Raw genomic sequence first — 10,815 nt, 5'->3', positions numbered from 1 at the left:
AGCTTTACTGGAATTTCAAAACCAGGGAGGATCTGATAGAGAATTTAATTCAAGTTTCTCATTTTACAGTAGGTCAAGCCCCACTATAAGAGGAAACCACTTGTAGAGCATCACAGAGGCAGGTTCAGGGGTGGGGGTAGCATTCTGTCTCTCTGGTGGCAGTTCTAGGGTTTTTTCTACCTATTTGAGTGGTCTCTGGTTGGCTTGTTCATTCTTTTGTGTTTTGTTTGATTTGAGTTGCTTTTTGAGCCTGTGAATCCAGGGTTCTTATTTACCTCTTAGCTCACTCCCAGCACTCCTGTTTCCCTAAGTGGCCTAGGCGAGATAATTTGCCTTCAGATTTCATGAGAAGCTGGTTTCCCTCACCAAGCATCAGAGATGAAGGAGGAAAGTGAGATTCCGTGTTCTCAGCAACTTCAAGGCTCCTCCTCTTACAGGGTTCTGCTACTTTTTTTTTCTTTTGTTTTTTGGTCTTGGGGATTGAACCCAGGGGCATTCTCCTCTGAGTTACATCCCCAGCCCTATATTTTATTATTATTCTTTTTTGCGACACTAGGGATGGAATCCAGGAGCATTCTACCTCTGAGCTACATCCCCAGCCCTATTTGTTTTTATTCTTTATTTTGAAACAGGGTTTCACTGAGTTTCACAGGGCCTCACTAAGTAGCTGAGGCTGTCTGCAAACTGAGATCCTCCTGTTTCAGCCTCCCGAATGCTGGGATCACAAGTGTGTGCCACTACGCCCAACTTTTTATTCTTTATTTTTAATTTAATTTTTTGGCACTGGAGACGGAACACTTCTACCTCCGGGCTATACTCCCAGACCTATTTTTCTATTTTTTATTTGGAAACAGGGTCTCTTAAGCCAGCGAGGCTGCTTCGAACCTGTGAGATCCTCCTGTCTACGCCTCCCAAGCGTGGGGATTACAAGCGTGTGCCACCACGCCGGGCTTTATTCTTCATTTTGAAACGGGGTTTCACTAAGTTGCAGTGGGCCTCACTAAGTAGCCAAGGCTGGCCCCAAACCTGCAATCCTCCTGTCTCAGCCTCTCAAATGCGGAAATTACAAGCATGTGCCACTACGCCCAGTGTTTCTGCTACTTTGGCTGCAATGCCATCATCTCTTAAATGGTGAAGAACTGCGAATAGTGGCTCTTTGAGGAAAACACAATGCCATTGGAATTCAGTAGGGTTATGCTCCTTGATTGCTCTCTTGGAAATGCAACCTCACTGGCCCAGATGCAGTGGTGCAGGCCTGTAATCCTGGGACTGGGGAAGCTGAGACAGGAGTATCACAGGTTTGAGACCAGTCTCAGAAATATAGCAAGACCCTGTTATAAACAACAACAGCAACAACAACAACAAAACAAATTAAAAGAAGGAGTCGGGGTGTAACTCAGAGGTAGAAAATCCCCAAGTTCAATTGCCAGCAACACACACACACACACACACACACACACACACACACACACACACACACACACCACTAAAAAGAAAGAAAAAGAGAAGTGCTAGCTCCTCCTGCTCTTTAACTTCTGTGAAAAGGGAAAGAAAAACCTTAGTGAAAGAGAGCCAGGGACATTATTGCCTGTGAAGCTGAGAGAGAAAAGAGCCCGGCGCAAGGGGAGGGCAAGGCAGAATTCTCTCAGCGGTGCCGCACTACCTCCACTTCAGGAAACTGCTTCCCATCCTTCTAGCCTCAACTCAGACTGTGCTCATCACCCAGTAGGGATTCAACTCTGATCTGCGCCATGTTATTTTTAATAGTAAAAATATCAATACTATATATTTTTTGAGTAGATGGTTCTTCAGAGCTATTTTTCTGTAAGAGTTGCATGGAGTAGGCAGTGGAGGATTTATCTATATTAATACGTTCAGAATATTCTATTTATTACTTTTTCAAAGAGATTTCGGGTGCTCATTACCTACCATATACTCTTGTTTTGTGGTTCTAGGGATTGAACCCAGGGGTGTCTACTACTTAGCTATGTCTGCAGCTCTTGTTATTTTCCATTTTGTGACTGGATCTCACTAGGTTTCCCAGGCTGATCTTGAATTTGAGATCTTCTTGCTTCAGCCCCGAGGAACTGGAATTACTGGCATATACCACCATGCCTAGCTGCCATATTCTCTTCCTGGTACTAGAGCAAAGAAAAATTGATTAGGTTCTTGCCCTCTGAAGTCTACAGTCTTTCAAAATGGTAATTTTTTATGTTAGAATATTTTATAATAATTTGCAAAACTTGATCTTTATATCCTAAAAAGTTTATGTGCAGCAGCAACACAGATAGTAAGCAAAAGGAAAAAATGATAATTACAGGTTGTTATTAATATTAAGAAAGAAAAAGAATGAGGGCATATGATAGTGACTGATGGCTGAGGTGGGAAGTAGCTTTTCCTACAAGGGACCAGGAAGGCTTCTTTGAGGTGACCTGAGAGAGAAGGGGTCAGTCGTGCCAGAGGCAAATTGTTCCAGGCAGAGGAAGCTGCATGTTCAAGGGCACTGAAGCAGGAAAGAACTTGGTGCAGTGGAAGAACAAGAGGCTGACATGGCTGCGGCACAGTGAGCCAGGTATCCTGTGGAAACTGAGGCACGAAGGGGCCAGAGGATTTGCCCACAATCACATGCCTTTTTGAAGTCTGCTGGGTAGTAGTAACCTTACTGTTTAGCTAGAAGTGAGATTCCTTGAGGCAGGTTCCATGGCTTACTTTACCTTTCATTCTCTACAACAGCAACTGGTGGATCTCTACTACAGCCAGAGATTTGGCTGATTTCATTGGGGATTTGAATTCTGAGCTTGAACTAGAGGCGCGTTCAGGAAAGTTAATGCTTTCATGAATTAATTCCAAGTCCTGAAAACTGACCACTAAACTCAGCATCCATTTAGATGCCAGGACCACAGATGCACCAGGGAACTTCTGACTCTCGTGCGGCCTTTGTAGCTGCTCCATGTGGAGCTGGCTCGGCAGCTTCCAGTCTTACCTTAGGTGAGCGTTGGTGTCAGCCCATGTCAACCCATGCAAACGCATCAGAACTGAGTGGACACTCCAGCAGGAAGATTTCTCAGAGATGTCTTTCTATTACTACAGCTTTTTGTTATTATAACTAAATTGGAGCACCATTTAGAAATGACAATTTCTTACTAAGAGGAGCACTGACTTAAATGTTATAGATCCAGCCGGGCGTGGTGGCGCACGCTTGTAATCCCCGCGCTTGGGAGGCCGAGACAGGAGGGTCACACGGTTTCGAAGCCAGCCTCAGCTACTTAGTGACGCTCTCAGCAACTTAGTGAGACCCTGTTTCCAAATAAAATATAAAAAAGGTCTGGGAGTATAGCCCGGAGGTAGAAATCCTCTGGGTTCCACCCCCAGTACCACCAAAAAAAAAAAAAAAAAAGTTACAGATCCAAGCAGGTGACCCATGGACAACAGAAACAAATTGCTGAGCTAGCAAAGCAAAATAGAAATGCAATGATTTCTGGTCTGTGTTAGCACTTGCCATGACCTACCTTTCTCTCTCTCTCTCTCTCTCCCTCTTTCTTTCTTTCTTTCTTTCTTTCTTTCTTTCTTTCTTTCTTTCTTTCTTTCTTTCTTCCCTCTCTCTCTTTCTTTTCTTGGTACTGGGGGTTGAACCCAGGGGAAATCTACCTTTGAGCTACACTCCCAGCCCTACTTTACTTTTTATTTTGAAACAACATCTCCTTAAGTTGCTGAGGAACCTTACTAAGTTGATGAGGCTGGTCTTGAACCCGAGATCCTCCTGTCTCAGACTACCAAGTACTAGGATTATAGACATGCGCCATCACACTGGGCTTGCCCATGACATTTCTGATATCTGGTTGCTCTGTTTCACAAGTGTGCAGTATGTATGTATTTATGCATCATTTATGAAATGGCTGTTTAAATAAATTTGTCACTTAAAAACAGGTTATTTGCTTAATATATATATATATATATATATATACTTTTATTTGTATATTGTAATTATACATTACATTCAAGTATAGAATGATAGTAATATAAATGGATATACTTGGTATATTTCCCTTTGTATCCCACAGCTCTCTGCTCATACCCACACATGTCACTGAGATTGGTGTTGGCAATTTAATATATGTACATAGCATTAAACTGTTACCTTCATTTCATCTCCACCCCACATCCTCCCTCCCCTACAGTCCCTCCATAGCTCCATTGGTATCTCTCTGCATCTGTATCTGGGGTCTCTTTTGTTTATCGATTTCTCTCTTGATTCCACATATGAAAGTGAACACACAACTAATCATTTTCTAAGACTGGCTCATCTCACTTAGCATAATTTTCTCAAGTTTCATCCATTTTCCTGAAGATGACATAATAATATTTTCTTCCTTATGACAGGGTACAATTTTTTTGTGCTTTTGTTGGTGCATTATAATCTCACATCATAATGTAAATCATGTTGACAATGCTATACATGCACATGGCACCTCCCCATTTCCCTCCCTTCCAAAACAGAGTATCCAGACAGATGTTTGTATATATTCACATGTATGTTCACAGACTATCATAGCATTTCCATTAATGAACCTCAGTCTTCTCCTCCCTTTTTTTAGATCTCCTCCCTGGTTCCACTGAGGTTTCTCTTCTATTATCTGGAGTCTCTCTTGTATCCCAGTTACTCCCTATCCTGCACATATTCGAGAAAACATATGATCCTTTACTCTGTGATTGGCCAATATCACTTGACATAATGTTCTCCAGGTCCTTCCACTTTCTTGCAAATAATGTAATTTTGTTCTTCTTTATTGCTAGGTAGAATTCCATTGTGCACATTTTCCATAGTTTTGTAACCTATTCACCTGTTGATGAATACCTAGATAGGTTCCATAATTTGGCTATTGTAAACTGTGCTGCTATAATCATGGGCATGCATATATTAATGTAGTTCTCTGGTTTTGACCCCTTTGGAAAGATACCCAGTAGTGGTATAGCCAGGTCATATGATAGATTCATTCATTCCCAGTTTTCTAAGGACTCTTTACACTGATCTCCATAGTGTCTGAACTAGTTTGCGATATACCACCAACAGTGTAGAAGAGTTCCTATTTCCCCACAGCCTTGCCAACACTTGTTGTTACTTGACATTTTTTTATAATTGCCATTCTGACTGGGGTAGATGGAATCTCAATATAGTTTTGATTTGCATCTCCTTGATTGCTAAGATGTTGAACATTTTTCATGTATATATTATCAATTTGTATCTTCTTTTGTTGTGAAATGTCTATTCAATGCAGTTGCTCATTTCTTGATTGGGTTATTTGTTTTTCTAGTGTAAAATTTTTTAAGTTCTAGATATTAGACCTCTATCAGAGGGATCACTGGTAAAGACCTTCTTCAATTCTGTAGGCTTTCTTTTTAGGTTCTTGATGATTTCCTTTGATGAGCAGAAACTATTTAGATTGATGCGATCCCACTTATTAATTATTGTTAATTTCCTGAGCTTTGGGCATCTAGTTGAGGAATTTTCAACCTGTGCCTATATGTTGGGAGTGTTGAACTTATGGCCTCCTCTAACAGCTTCATAGATTCTGGTCTAACTTCCAGCTCTTTGATCCATCTCGAGTTGATTTCTGTACAGAGTGAGAGGTAAAAATTTAGTTTTATTTTTCTACAAATGAATAGCCAGTTTTTTCAGCACCATTTGTTGAAAAGCCTGTCTTTTCTCCAGCATATTTATTTGGCTCTTTTGTAAAAAATCAATTAACTCTAAGTGTGGGGATTAGTTCTTGGATCTTCTATTCTGTTTCATTGACTTGTGTGCCTGTTTTGTGCCAATACCATGCTGTTTTAATTATGATAGCTCTGTAGTGCAATTTGAAGTCAGGAATTGTGATGCCTCCTGTATGGTTCCCGCCTCCTCCTTCCTTCTCATGTTTGGCTTAGTGATTGACTTTGATATGTTTGTTAATGTACATCATGAACATTAGAGAATTTCCCTTTTCCCCTCTTCCATCTTCTCAGTTAGGTCACCTTATTTGCTCATCAATAGAATCTCTTTCTTCGTCTAGAGTTCCTCCTATGATCTGTTTTCTCCCTAGCTTTCGCATATTAGGGAGAGCATCTGATTTCTTATTTTTTGTGACTGACTAATCGCGCTTAGCATAATGTTCTCCAGTTCCATCCATTTCCCTGTAAATCTGTGATGGACATCCTGGCTGGTTCCATAGTTTGGCAATTGTGAATTGTGCAGCTATAAACATAGATACACAAGCATTAGTTTGGTAGTTTGGTTTACATTCTTTTGGGTAGATACCTAGAAATGGTATTGCTGAATCATATGATAAGTTTGTTCCCGTTATTCTGAGGATCCTCCATACAGTTTTCCAAAGTGGTTGCACTAATTTGTAGTCCCGCCAACAATGTACTAGAGTTCCCACTTCTCCATATCCTCGCCAGCATTTGTTGTTGTTTGTGTTTTGAATGATTGCCATTCTATTTGGAGTTAGGTGAAATCTCAGGGTAATTTTGATTTGCATCTCTCTGATTGCTAATGATGTTGAGCATTTTTCATACATTTATTGGCCATTTGAATTACTTTTGTGAAGTGTTTAGTTCACCTGCCCATTTTTTATTAAATTATTTGTTTTCTTAGTGTTGAGTTTCTTGAGTTCTCTGTATATTCTAGATCTTAGTCCTCTATTTTTTAAATATATTTTTTATTAGTGCATTGTATTTATACATCATAATGGGGTAAAAATCTTGTGTAGACATAAATACACACATCACCCAGCCAGCCCCCACCTGGCTAGTGCACAGTACTTAGTCCTCTATTGAAGGAGTATGTAGCAAAAATTTTCTCCCATTCTGTTGGGTCTCAGTTGAGGTTCTTGATAGTTTCCTTTGCTGAACAGAAGTCCTTCAATTTCATGTAATCCCATGTATTGATTCACCTTTTAGTTTCTTGTGCCTTTGGGGTCTTGTTGAGAAAGTTTTTACCTGTGCCTATGTGTTGCAGTGTTGGACCTATGCCCTCTTCAAGCAACTTCAAGGTCTTTGGTCTAATTTCCAAGTCTTTGATTCATCTAGAATTGACTCTTGTGCAGGGTGAGAAAGTGGGGTTTATTTTCGCTTTTCTGCATATGGCTATCTAGTTTTGTCAACACCATTTGTTGAACAGGCTATCTTTTTCAGTGTATGTTTTTTGCCCCTTTGTCAAATATCAATTGGCTGTAAGTGTGTGGATTTGTTTCTGAGTCTTCTATTCAGCTCCATGGGTCTATGTATCTGTTTTTGTGCCAGTACCATGCTTTTTTTATTAAAATGGCTTTGCAGTATAGTTTAAAGTCAGGTATTGTGATTCCTTCTGCATGGTTTTTGTTGCTGAGAACTACTTTGGCTATTTTGGGTTTTTAATTGTTCTGAATGAATTTAAGGACTGATTTTTCTATGTCTGTAAGGAATGATCTTGGTAATTTAATGGATATTGAGTTGAATCTGTAGATTATTTTTGGAAGTATGCCCATTTTGATGATATTTATTCTGCCTATCCATGAACGTGGAAGATCTTTCCACCTTCTAAGGTCTTCTTCAATTTCTTTTTTCAGTGTTTTATAATTTTCTTTGTAGAGGTCTTTTACCTCCTTGGTTAAGTTTATTCCTAAGTATTTTATTTTTTTGTGGGATATCTTAAGTGGAAGTGTTTTCTGGTTTTCTTTCTCAGTGGATTTATGGTTAGTATACAAAAAAGCTTCTGATTTTTTAAAATTAATTTTGTATCTAGACACCATGCTGAATTTGTTGATAAATCCTATAAGCTTTTTGGTTGAGTTTGTTGGATCTTCTAAATATAGTATCATGTCATCTGCAAATAGTGAAAGTTTGAGTTCTTCTTTTCCTATTTGTACTCCTCTAATTTCCTTTTCTTGCCTTATTGCTCTGGCTAGAGTTTCAAGTACTATATTGAAAAGAACTGGTGATAATTCACATTCTTGTCTTGTTCCTGTTTTTAGGGGGAATTCTCAAAGTTTTTCCCCATTTAATATGATGTTGGCTGTGGGACTATTGTAGGTTGCCTTTATGATGTTGAGGTATGTTTCTTCTATTCCAATTCTCTGCAGTGCTTTTAGCATAAATGGATGTTGGATTTTGTCAAATGCTTTTTTAGCATTTATTGAAATGGTGAAGTGATTTTTGTCTTTGGTTCTGTTTATGTGATGAATTACATGGATTGAATTTCAAATGTTGAACCAGACTTGCATCCCTTGGATAAACCCTACCTAGTCGTGGTGTATGATTTTCTTGATGTGATTCTGAATGTGTGTTGCTAGTATCTTATTCAGCAGTTTTGCCTCCAAGTTCATCAATGATATTGGTCTGTAATTTTACTTCCTTGAGCTGTCTTCATTTGATTTTGATATTAATATGATGTTGGCTTCATAAAATGCATTTGGGAGAGTCCCCTTTTTTTCTTTTTTTCTTTTCTATTTTACAAAATAGATTGAGGAGTATCAGGATTAGCTCTTCTACAATGGTTTTATAAAATTCACTTGGGAAACCACCAACTGGTCCTGGGCTTTTCTTTGATGGTAGGCTCTTTATTGCTATTTCAATCTCTTTGATTGCTACTGGTTGGTTTAAGTGTTCTGTATCTTCTTGACTTAGTTTAGGAAGGTTGTATTTATCTAGATAGTTGTCAATTTCCTCCAGATTTTCCATTTTTTTGGAGTATAGTTTTTCAAAGTAGTTTATGATAATCATTTGGACTTCTACACTGTTACTGGTAATATCTCCTTTTTCATCTCTTCATAATTTGGATTGATTCTTTTTTGGTTAAGCTGGCTAGTGGCTTATCTATCTTGTTAATTTTTTCAAGAAACTAGCTTTTGGTTTTGTCGATTTTCTGTATTCTTTTTTCTCTATATCACTGATTTCTGCTCTGATTTTAATAATTTCCTGCATTCTACTGGCTTTGGGGTTAGCCAAAACACATTTCTAATTTTTTTAAAAATGGGCACTTACAAGATGTTATTTTCTAGCTATTTTTATCATACTCGGGGGCAGCCCCATTTTTCTTGCACACCACCCATTGCCACCCAAGGGTGCCGAGTCCTAGGAGGCCCTAAGAGATCTCCTGGGCCCACAGAGTTTGGACAGGACTCTGCAGCAACCTGCAGGGTGGGTCGAGGTTCATATGGGCCAGGCCATCAGGCCACAAAGGTGGTGGGTGTGAGAGGCTAGCTTCCTTTTGCTCCTGGCCCTGTAGTGAGGGCTTGTAATTTGCAAGGAAGGCCGCTGCCCCGCAACCCCCTCCAGCTTTTCCCTGGACCTGGGGGGGGGGGCGTTCTGGAGGACTCTGGGGAGCAGGTGTGATTCGTTATGCATCATGCTCTCCTGAATATTATTTTTAGTTTTTTTGTTTTTTTTTAAAAAGGGTCTCACTGAGTTGCAGAGGGCCTCGCTAAGTAACTGAAGTTGTCTACAAACCATGATCCTCAGGTCTCAGCCTCCTAAATGGTGGGATTACAAGCATGCACCACCACTCCCACCCCTGAATATTATTTTTAAAGACTAAGACTATGAGCAGCACCAGATCCAGGATGGCAGCCAGTAGGAGGCTGATGAAGGACGTTGAAAAAATCCGAAAATATGGAGTGAAAAACTTCCCTCACATCCAGGTTGAAGAAGCTAATTTATTGACTTGGCAAGGGCTTATTGTTCCTGACAACCTCCCTATGATAAGGGGCCTTCAGAATTGAAATCAACTTTCCAGCAGATTATCCATTCAAACCACTGAAGATCACATTTAAAACAAAGCTCTACCACCCAAACATCGATGAAAAAGGGCAGTGATAAATTGGGTCCCTCCCCCACGAGATCTCAGCAGCGGGAACAGGAGGCGGAACCCAGGAAGCCAGAAGTTGAGATATCGTGAGAATCTAGGTGCCTCGAGACACCAAACATCGCGAGACTACAGATGTTGTGAGAGAATCGGCATGCCTATAAAACATTGGTGCCTCTGATCCACCACGTGACTTAGCTGGCCAATCAGGACTATGCACAACTCTCCAGACACATGGCCCATCGGTCCCTTCCCCCACGGCTGGCTGACTCTCCAGAGTGGCCGGGTCCGAATAAAGCAGCGGTCTCTGATAACCTGTTTGGTGTTTTTACCTCCCTCCTAAACTCCCTAACTCTATTTTCAACCTTCCAGGCAGGTCTGCCTACCAGTGATTAGTGCTGAGAACTGGAAGCCAGCGACCAAGACTGACCAAGTAATTCAGTCCCTCATAGCACTGGTGAGCCACCCCCAGCCTGAGTACTGTCTCCAGGCTGACCTAGTTGAAGAATACTCTAAGGACCATAAAAAATTCTGTAAGAACGCTGAGGATTTTATAAAGAAATATGGGGAAAAGAGACCTGTGGACTAAAATCTGCCTCGAGTGATCCCATCGAGTGTGAGCAGAGACTCCTAATAGCGTATTCAGACACCCCACAAAGCAGGATTCTGTGGAAGTCAGCGCTGGCCACCGCTGGCGTCCACTTGTGGCAGTTTTACTAACTTTCTACAGTTTTCTTAATCAAAAGTGGTCTATGTAACCTGTAAAGAAAGGATTAAAATTTTCAGATGTTCTAAAAAGAAAGACTATCTTTAATTTAGTCTACTAATTTAATGAAGTGTACTTTATAAATTTATTGTTTTACTGGTCTTGCTTCTAATGCCATATCAAGAAATCTTTGCCTAAATTCAAAGCCACAATGATTTTCTTCCATGTGTCTTCTGGAAGGTTTTTTTTTTTTTTTTTTTTGTGGTACTGGGGTTCCTGGAAGCTCTTC

The 10,815-nt window shown here is 40.2% G+C and overlaps 1 pseudogene across 1 annotated transcript; it reads left to right on the top strand.

The window, feature by feature from the left end:
* Positions 1 to 9,578: 9,578 nt before the first annotated feature.
* On the top strand, positions 9,579 to 10,409 carry LOC308262832 (ubiquitin-conjugating enzyme E2 L3-like; annotated as a pseudogene). The gene is made up of 2 exons: positions 9,579 to 9,827; positions 10,193 to 10,409. The product of its transcript is annotated as a ubiquitin-conjugating enzyme E2 L3-like (transcript).
* The last annotated feature ends 406 nt before the right edge of the window (positions 10,410 to 10,815 follow it).

Source organism: Muscardinus avellanarius (genome assembly GCF_963383645.1).
Source record: "Muscardinus avellanarius genome assembly, chromosome: 5".
NCBI lineage: Eukaryota > Metazoa > Chordata > Mammalia > Rodentia > Gliridae > Muscardinus > Muscardinus avellanarius.
The sequence above is the reverse complement of the archived record's forward strand: the minus strand, read 5'-3'. Positions and strand labels throughout refer to the sequence as shown.